At 46.5% G+C, this 10,833-nt stretch overlaps 1 protein-coding gene across 1 annotated transcript in view; it reads left to right on the top strand.

The window, feature by feature from the left end:
- The first annotated feature begins 7,682 nt into the window (after positions 1-7,682).
- The window catches only part of LOC143769622 (uncharacterized), a 55,742-nt gene continuing 52,591 nt past the window's right edge, over positions 7,683-10,833 (top strand). Inside the window, exon 1 of the mRNA XM_077258332.1 lies at positions 7,683-7,863. The gene's annotated coding sequence lies outside the window, so the exon portion shown is untranslated. The remainder of the gene's footprint in view (positions 7,864-10,833) is intronic.

Raw genomic sequence — 10,833 nt, 5'->3', positions numbered from 1 at the left:
AAATAATGGGATGTATTAAAAGAGGCATAGATGCTCATGAGGAGAACATAATTTTACCTCTATACAAGTCACTAGTTCGACCACACTTAGAATACTGTGCACAGTTCTGGTCTCCGGTGTATAAGAAAGACATAGCTGAACTGGAGCGGGTGCAGAGAAGAGCGACCAAGGTTATTAGAGGACTGGGGGGTCTGCCATACCAAGATAGGTTATTACACTTGGGGCTATTTAGTTTGGAAAAACGAAGACTAAGGGGTGATCTTATTTTAATGTATAAATATATGAGGGGACAGTACAAAGACCTTTCTGATGATCTTTTTAATCATAGACCTGAGACAGGGACAAGGGGGCATCCTCTACGTCTGGAGGAAAGAAGGTTTAAGCATAATAACAGACGCGGATTCTTTACTGTAAGAGCAGTGAGACTATGGAACTCTCTGCCGTATGATGTTGTAATGAGTGATTCATTAATTAAATTTAAGAGGGGACTGGATACCTTTCTGGAAAAGTATAATGTTACAGGGTATATATATTAGATTCCTTGATAAGGCGTTGATCCAGGGAACTAGTCTGATTGCCGTATGTGGAGTCGGGAAGGAATTTTTTTCCCCATGGTGGAGTTACTCTTTGCCACATGGGTTTTTTTTTGCCTTCCTCTGGATCAACATGTTAGGGCATGTGAGGTTAGGCTATGGGTTGAACTAGATGGACTTAAAGTCTTCCTTCAACCTTAATAACTATGTAGATTACCTAAAGCAGCACCAGAACCACCCTCAGTACCTGACTACACTGTTAGTACTTGACAACATCACCAGAATCACCATCATGTATATTAATGCAGTGTCAGAACCATTATCAGTACATTAATGCAGAACCAAAAACACTGTCAGTACATGAATGTAGTGCCAGAACCAAAATCAGTACAAGTATATAGCACCAAGCTTAGTATAGCGATGAAATGTAATCTCAGGTCAGCCCCTCATGTAATTGTATTGTATGTATCTACAATTCCCAGTAAATTTCTAACAATGGTAAGGAGATACTGTGAGTTGTTGCTACCAGCCATCATCAGACTGCGGATCATAGAGAAACAACAGTATTGATGAGATGCAGGCCGTTTCACAAATTAGCATTTACACCTTATAGGTATCCAAGAAGTATCGTTTCTCCTTGTGGAGAGTGACATGATAAGTATGTCGAGGTGAGGAGACTTAAAGCCGCAATGCTCCTCTGGGAAATATGCAAATTGTCTCTTCAGAGAGGAAGAGGACTAGGACTCTAGTGCCACCTATTGGAAGTAGCAATCCTAACACTTCCAATAGGTGGCACTAGAGTTCTAGTCCTCTTCCTCTCTGAAGAGACAATTTGCACACCTTATAGGTGACATCTTCTTTGTTTGGAGACATTCCCATCCCTTTGGTCTCCATGTAGCACAGACAGCATGATAAGATTTTATGACCACATCTCATCTCTACAGACTACCCTCTTCTCTGTCTTCAGTAGCACATCCTGACATGGTGCCCTTAAAAATAAAAGTACCGTATATACTCGAGTATAAGCCGAGATTTAAAGCCCAAATTTTTGGGCTGAAAGTGCCCCTCTCGGCTTATACGCGAGTCACGGTCGGCGGCAGGGTCGGCGGGTGAGGGGGAGAGGGCGCTGAGGCATACTCACCTGCTTCCGGGGTTCCTGGCGCTGTCCCTGCAGTCCCACGGTCTCCGGGTGCCGCAGCCTCTTCCTCTGTCAGCGGTCACGTGGGACCGCTCATTAGAGAAATGACTATGGACTCCACTCCCATAGGGGCGGAGCCGCCTATTCATTTCTCTAATGAAGCGGTGCCGGTGACCGCTGACAGAGGAAGAGGCTGCGGCACCGAAGACCAGCTGTCCGGGGCAAGGAGCGGGACGCCGGGAGCAGGTAAGTATTACATATTCACCTGTCCGCGTTCCACACGCCGGGCGCCGCTCCATCTTCCCGGCGTCTCTCCGCACTGACTGTGCAGGTCAGAGGGCGCGATGACGCATATAGTGTGCGCGCCGCCCTCTGCCTGATAAGTCAGTGCGGAGAGACGCCGGGACGGGACGCTGAGGAGCTGCAAGCAAGAGAGGCGAGTATGTTTTATTATTTTATTGCAGCAGCACAGCTATGGGGCAATAATGGACGGTGCAGAGCACTGTATGGCACAGCTATGGGGCAATAATGGTGCAGAGCACTGTATGGCACAGCTATGGGGCAATAATGGACGGTGCAGAGCACTGTATGGCACAGCTATGGGGCAATAATGGTGCAGAGCACTGTATGGCACAGCTATGGGGCAATAATGGACGGTGCAGAGCACTGTATGGCACAGCTATGGGGCAATAATGGTGCAGAGCACTATATGGCACAGCTATGGGGCCATAATGAACGGTATGGAGCATCTATTTTTATTTTTGAAATTCACCGGTAGCTGCTGCATTTTCCACCCTAGGCTTATACTCGAGTCAATAAGTTTTCCCAGTTTTTTGTGGCAAAATTAGGGGGGTCGGCTTATACTCAGGTCGGCTTATACTCGAGTATATACGGTATCATTATACTGCCCCATAAATATAAATATCTTCCATGCTGCACCCCTGAATAAACAATTGACCATCACTGTACATCCTGCATAAAATATCCCCCCACACTGCCCCTCTCCGTAATGTCCTCCCCACACTGCCCCTCTCCGTAATGTCCTCCCCACACTGCCCCTCTCCGTAATGTCCTCCCCACACTGCCCCTCCCCGTAATGTCCTCACCCACACTGCCCCTCTCCGTAATGTCCTCACCCACACTGCCCCTCTCCGTAATGTCCTCACCCACACTGACCCTCTCCGTAATGTCCTCCCCACACTGACCCTCTCCGTAATGTTCTCACCCACACTGCCCCTCTCCGTAATGTTCTCACCCACACTGCCCCTCTCCGTAATATCCTCCCCACACTGCCCCTCTCTCTAATATCCTCCTGCACTGACCCTCGGACAGTCATGTTGGGCAACAATGAGGCTATAGAAGGCAAATTGTGCAGAATTCTTAGTGAAATCCAAATTGCAAAAATGATTTTTATCCGCAATTACATGCATTTAAGTATAAAAATGAAAAATTGACCCAAATGTGCTTAGGGCACTGTCCTCAGTATTTGGAAATCAAGTGATGGAAGTAGGTCTAGATAGTGGCAACAAGGTTCTCCATCGTTTCGTGACTTCCCCTGTGGGTGGAAGCCAATTATTGGCCTGACCTGCTGTATAAACAGATAAAAAGGCATCATCCCTCGATCAGACACAGAAGTCGGGTAGAAAGCAAGTAATGAAGGAGGAAAGGTCAATGTCTAACAGTAGTACAAATCCCAGAAGGGCAGGCAAAACAATGTAGTGGTCAACGCTGGTAAACACGTGAGATCTCCAGGACCGGGGTTAGATATCAAGTCCGGTCATGAGCAAATAACACAATGTCCTCAGCATGGACCGAGGAAGCCTGGACTAATAACTGGCACAGACGACATCTCAGTACTCTGAATGGCCGGCTATCTGGACCTACTGTGTGCAGACTGGTTAACTGGCCAAACTGACAGCCAGACTGGGCAGCCGTTTGCATCATGCATGTGCCATACATGATCACTGGAGGGATAACATTACATGGTGTTGGTATAAGAAATGATAACTTTCTTCCACAGTTGGAGCACAGTAAACTTGTTGGATACAGTTCACGAATAAATGCACAATATGCTTAAAGGGACCCTGTCACTGCCATCATCTGTGCTCCAAACTAGAATGTTCTGATATCAGGCAAATAGACTAGGGAAAAGCCGGGGTCTGGATGCCACTTACATTTATCTATTTTCTTTTCTTTACGGAATAAAAAAAATCCTCTAATAAAGTGATTTGCAAAGTGTCATAATTTGCCAACTTGAATAAAATAAAGTTTAGTTATTGAGTGACGTAGAGAAAAATTATAAAATTCATAAAGACATCTTCAGGGAGGGGACATATCACCCTCACATTGGACATATGGGATTATTTATAACCGGGGAAGTGAAAAAGAGCTGACATTTCAACCGGTATTGAAGTAGGACCTCCTGTTGTGAACAGGTAATTATAGCAGGGGAACTGCTGAGAGCCAGCCACCATGTTTAGGATCAGCAGGGGATCTGCTGAGAGCCAGCCACCATGTTTAGGATCAGCAGGGGATCTGCTGAAAGCCAGCCACCAAGTTTAGGATCAGCAGGTGATCTGCTGAAAGCCAGCCACCAAGTTTAGGATCAGCAGGTGATCTGCTGTGAGCCAGCCACCATGTTTAGGATCAGCAGGTGATCTGCTGAGAGCCAGCCACCAAGTTTAGGATCAGCAGGGGATCTGCTGAGAGCCAGCCACCAAGTTTAGGATCAGCAGGGGATCTGCTGAAAGCCAGCCACCAAGTTTAGGATCAGCAGGTGATCTGCTGAAAGCCAGCCACCAAGTTTAGGATCAGCAGGTGATCTGCTGAAAGCCAGCCACCAAGTTTAGGATCAGCAGGTGATCTGCTGAGAGCCAGCCACGTTTAGGATCAGCATGTTATCTGCTGAGAGCCAGCCACCAAGTTTAGGATCAGCAGGGGATCTGCTAAAAGCCAGCCACCAAGTTTAGGATTCGTATACTAAAGGCGGAGAAGTACACTTCCTGAGGCAGGGCTTCCTCTGTTCAAAGGAATTATCTCAGACACTCTGGAGCCAATGGTCAGTGATAAATATTGAGGTTTGCATCAATCCAATATTTATGAGAGATATATTTTCCACGTCGTGACGAAGTGACAAACATAATGCTTTCACTCACATCACCGTAATGCCGGCCTAACACCTCCAACTTAATATCGGTCAGAATGGATGATGCTATCCATGCCGTGTTTCATTTCTTTAGAAAGGTAAAATCATGATAGTAAACATGACAACAATATCTCCTGCCTTGGACCTCCAAGATATCCTGAAAGTTTGGGATCTCATAATCTTCTAAAGACCTAGGACAGCCCAGGACCAGCCCCCACCAGAGCTCACCAAGGGGAGGTATCTGGGAATAACCTTGATCTAATAAAAATTAAAGTTTGGCTTTTTGTCATTTGTCAGTCCTGGAAGATACAGTTCTCTGTGGTTCTGTCCGTTGCTCTACGGAGCTCTAATCAATTTCCGTGACACAGGTTTAGTACTTGTTTTTTTTGTTATCCCTTTTTTACTATGTAATTGTATATACCGTATTGTTTTGTTCCCATTTTGTAACATTTTTGTATATTTTTTATAAACACTGCCTACCTTTCCGTATTAAATATACAAAATTTAATAGCTCCATTTGTCTTGCTCTGTAACCAACCCCTGAAGCCATACCCTACCCATTGGGTTTCCAATCGGCCGGTATAAGTGATTGGTGGTGGCAGATAGTTTCTCATGAGTTATTGGGGAACTTGGTGGTGACTTGTACTGGAGTATATATGTATTCCATGCGTTGGAATCAGATGTACCTAGGCCAGTTATGAGGGTACCCCAATAACTCTACCCTCTCCTAGTGTATCCTCACCCATCCCCTGCAGACTGTGAGCCCTCGCGGGCACAGTCCTCCCTCCTTCTGTACCTGTTAGTGTCTTGGTGTTTTTTTTTGCTCATGTTTATTGTATTTGTCTATACTTGTCCCCTTTTCACATGTAAAGCGCCATGGAATAAATGGCGCTATAAAAATCACTCGTCGGTCTATTGCATACTTTTCTGTGAAAATCAAACTGCACTCAGATGTCATCCAAGTGTTGTCTGATTTTTTTTCATGGACCCATTGATTTGCATTGCTGATTTTGATCTGACACTCAGATCAAAATCAGAGAAGTTTCCGATTTTTATCATGGACCACATGGACTTGTGTACAGCCCCATAGAATATCTGAGAAAAACACGGAAATCACACATACAATACATAAAAATCTGCTCTGTGCACGAGCCCTAATGGATATAATACACTCTAGGAGGCACAGTTACGCAGGATGGTTATTGGTTATACGGGGGGTTACGGAACACTCAAATGTTCTAGAACACAATGTAACAAGCACCAATGTTAATGTGCAGATGTAAGGAGATCGACGTACCGCCCACAGGTCCAATTGAAGAACAAGTCCATTGTTGTATAGTGTGATGTGAACTGTGACGTGTTTATAATGTTGGTATTATGTGTGGCACGACGGTAAGAAGAGTGAGAGTTAAAGTTTGGGACTTGCCCAGAGTGGAAGGGGCTAAGGTGAAGGGACAGAGAGAGTTTTCTATAAGGACTTCAGAAAGGGTCCAGTGTGCATATAAAGCAGACCTGAGGTCTGGTCAGTGAGCGGAGCCGCGCAACATGAGAGGTGACCAAGACAGAGGATCTTGTGGATCAGAAGTCCAAGTGGAGACAAGGAAAGAAATGACTGAAAGGCATAGGCAGGTCCTGGGACAGGACACCAAGCAGTATGACCCAGAGTATATAACTCAGAGAGGTGAAATAAAGAGCATGTCACGTAGGGACTGTGGGCACCTACCTGATCCCTCGAACTATGGGCGCCCTAGTCTATCCCTGTCCCCCAAATTACCCTGGAAAGTGGATACACTGGGGTCACGTAACTTGCTTAGTTCCTATCGTTAACCTTATCCTATCCCATCCAGGGAGGTCCGAGGCTGAAATGTATAGAATAACACTAACCAGACCGACAGACAGTGATGAAAGAAAACTACAATCAGACAACTATACTGACAAAACTAGAGCGTGGAGCACAGGGGAGGGATGGGCAGGAGAAACTAAATAGGAGCGGATGAGGATAGACATGTAAACCAACCCCACGACGCAAATTCCTACTCCAATCACAGAATTCTGCTCCAACACCTAACCAGGAATCAGAACTATCACTGGCAACTCCCACTAGAAATAAACACGTCAAAACACGTGGAATTGCAATAATTTTCTGGGAGAAATACCGTACTTCATTTTCTGGAACAATTTCCAGGGTGCCAACACGTTCGACCATGACTGCGACTAGAAAAACAAAAGTTTGTATTCCTCACCCACACACCCAATTAAAAATAAGAAAATAAATTAAACGTATTTCATGTCACCACATCCGTAGTAGTTCGATCAAAATATAAACATTGATGACAGCAAATGTCCTACGTAGAAAAAAAAAATCAAAACGCCAGAATTTCCGCCTTTCGTTGACTTCAACGCCCTAAAAAATACAATAAAAAATGAACAAAACGATCTATCAATAAAAAAAACATCATCTCGCTACATTAAAAACACAGGAAAAAACTCGTCTCCAAAAATCCCCCAAAAAACAAGTCCTCATACAGCTATGGAAGAATAAAAAAGTTTTGAAAAATTGTAAAAAGAGAAAAAAAAAAGTAAAAGGGCAAAAATGAAAAATCGCCCAGTTGGGAAGAGGTTAAATGAAGGTGACGAGCGAGCGGCTGACGTGATGCCCTGCGGTCGCCCAGGACGGACACTAACGGGAGAGGCGGAACACGTGTAGACTAGGGAGAGATCATTACCATAAAAGGGGCGGGGCGTGATTAAGGGGCGGGGCACGGCGCCAGTTCTTTCTAAATGATGGTTAGCGTTGGAGGGGGTGGAGTCTTTGGTCGAATAGGCGGGGTTATGAGTAAGTAGGCGGGATATGACGCCAGCGCTTGGTATGCAGTGGGCGTGGTTTATGACAGAAGCCGGGCGTGGGGCGTGGCGCCGGAGACTGGGAGCGGAAGGCGGAGGTAGAGAGGTACAGAAGAGCCGGGAGTGGGTGATGGTACCGGAGCGGCGGCGAGTGCGCCTCCTACCGGAGTACGGACGCCCGGGAGTTACCGCACAGCGGCCAGGTGGGTGTTCACACCGGGATTCCTAGGCTTTGTTGGGGCGCGGCTGGCGGAAGATGCTGAGTGCAGCCTCTCTAGTACTTGTGCTGAGGAGCGGCAGCCGCCGGGGCGGGGGGAGCTGCAGCTGCACGGTGCTACAAGTTGTGGCTGCATTCCTCTGTGAAACTACAGCTCCCAGCATGCCCTACTATCTGCAGCCTTGTAAAGCATGCTGGGACTTGTAGTTTTACAGCTACTGGGAGGCCATGCTGGGAGCTTTAGTTCTTCAAAACATGGGATAGTGACTAGACCCGTCTCACAACAGGTGCTATGGAGCTGGCAGGCCATGCTGGGAGCTGTAGTCCCACAGCTGTAAGTAAGAGCAGCTGCCAGGACTTGCTGGGAGTTGTAGTCTCCGGCTGCAACCTGTTGCAGGTCCTCAGTGTCATCTGCAGCTTTGCAAAGCATGCTGGGAATGGTAGTTTCCCCAGTACCTGGCCTGGCTTGGGAGTTGTAGTTTCCCAGCAGTTAAAGGGCATGTTGGGAGTAATGGTTTCATTATGGTATCTGCAGCCTGTGGTGACACCAGGAGTCTGTAGCCTTGGAGGGCATGCTGGGAGTTGTAGTTCATCGACACTGACTTGCTGGACAGAATGGGAATAGCAGTCTCCAAAGAGGTGAAGATCGGCTGGGAGTTGTAGTTCCACGACTAGAGTAACTGACGCATGCGCTGGGAGTTACAGTTTTGTAATGTTAAGGTCTGTGGCTACGCAGTATGTGATGGCGGCCGCTGCTGTTGTGAAACTACAAGTCCCAGTGCGCCTTGTCATCTGAAGCCTTGCGAGGCATGCTGGGAATTGTAGTTTTGCAACAGTTTGTATAGTTTTCTGTTTGCCCACTAATTATATAAAAGCAGAAAACAAAGAGGTGCGGAGCAGAGTTGGCAGCGGGAGTGTGTGTGTACGTTGGCTTTTGTCATCCCACGGCGGCAGTGAGCCGCGACCGGCGCAGCGGGCTGGACTGGGTCCATGACAGATGAAGATGGCGTAACAGCACGTAGAGGAACGGTGGCACTGAGGGGTCTTATGGGGGCCGCTCTGGGTTTACGTGGGCCCTCTCGCTTATATACAGTGGCAAACACAGAAGATGGTCCCAAGAACGGTGTATGGGCCCGCAATAGCCCAGGGGAATGCAGTCACACCTGCTATGGAGGTCGTAGTGGCCCTCCCATCTCAGATTCCTGTGTGGCTGCCCAGGGTGCACCGACGATATGTCCACTCCGTATCTGTGTATGTAATAAAAAATATATATATTTACACGCCACAAAAAGTTAGGGATATTTGGCTTTTAGGTGAAATTTCAGGGTGACCCCAAAATGCCCTCTGAAACCGTCAGGTGAACTTTACTGTGCCGGTTTCTACACATCTGAACAGACGTCCGACTCTTCAGTGTTTCCAGTCCTTTTTGCACAACTTGCTGTTCTCTAATGAGGTGTTAATGGCAGAATTCCCATCAGGTGTTTGATCTATGGATCGGCCAATACATTTAGGGGTCTCAGTTAGAATTTATATTACAGCCCTCCTCCTCCTCATCATCACGCCGTTCACATTTTGACACCATGAGACCAAGATGACGCCTAGCTATTGATCAGCAGGACGCAACAGAGACTGGAAGAGTCCCGAAATGGCAGAGGCCTGGACGTCCTGTGCCCACATCTCACAGTGATGACCGCTTCATTGTGAACAATGTCCTACAGAACCGGGTGATGAACCCCAGACACATGTGAGGGAGGTGAGCGGCTCCCAAGTGTCACGTCAGACCATTGACATCAGCGTGGTCTGAGTGATACCTGACCCCACCACCAGGCACAGGGGTCATCATCTTACATGGGCCAGGGAGCATCTACTCTGGATGAGGGACCACTCGGCCTCAGTGCTGTTCACTAATGAAGGGATTCGCGAGCAGAAATGATGGCCGCCAGCGATATTGGAGCCGTCAAGGAGCGCCACTTGTTACCAGATGAGCCTTTGGTGGTGTTAGTGTGGGCTCGTAGCTCAGAACCTCAGTGACCTGAGGGTCGCCCTTCAAGAAGGCAGACAATAACTTCACTTGTGAACTGCACGAGACGTCGTTGTCAGCTGTGACTGCTGCTCAAGGCCACATGACGAGTTACTGAGACATTGACATTTCTAGTCGGGGTACATCCACCGCTGGTGTTGGCTTTTGTTTCAGTAAATTGTTTGAGATGAGGAGATCACCATTGCTGCTTCTACGTAAATGCCCGACGGTCATGAGAAAATATCACTGTAGCAGGAACTTCTTACATTTTCCATAAATTTCACCTCGAAAGCCAAATATCGCTATTGCACATTCTGCTCAAAACAATAAAGGGAACACTAAAATCCCACCTCCTAGATATCACTGAATGAAATATTCCACTTGCGAATCTTTATTCATTACATAGTAAAATAGAATGCCTGGAATGATCAATGCAAATCACAACTAATATCCCACGAAGGTCTGGAGTTGGAATGATGCTCAAAATCCAAGTGGAAAATGAAGTTACAGGCTGATCCAACTTCAGTGGAAATGCCTCAAGACAAGGAAATGATGCTCAGTAGTGTGTGTGGCCTCCACGTGCCTGTATGACCTCCAGATAATGCCTGGGCATGTTCCTGATGAGGCGGTGGATGTTTTCATGAGGGATCTCTTCCCAGACCTGGACTAAAGCATCCGCCAACTCCTGATACAGGAAAGATATATAGCCAGTAGATGGAAGAATATTTAGAATTGACAGTCCTCAGTGGTTGATACATTTTTAATGGATAACTGAAAAGATGGTAATAAATTGCAAGCTTTCAAGGCTACTCAGGTATTATTATTATTATTATTTGACATCATTTTTTTTTTTTTTTCAATGCACTTTTTCCCTTTAGGCTTCTAAGGGATACCTGGAAAAAAAAAATGAATGTAAAAAAAGTGCAGGTTTTTATT

The sequence above is a fragment of the Ranitomeya variabilis genome, chromosome 4 (assembly GCF_051348905.1).
Source record: "Ranitomeya variabilis isolate aRanVar5 chromosome 4, aRanVar5.hap1, whole genome shotgun sequence".
In the NCBI taxonomy this organism is placed as follows: domain Eukaryota; kingdom Metazoa; phylum Chordata; class Amphibia; order Anura; family Dendrobatidae; genus Ranitomeya; species Ranitomeya variabilis.
The sequence above is the reverse complement of the archived record's forward strand: the minus strand, read 5'-3'. Positions and strand labels throughout refer to the sequence as shown.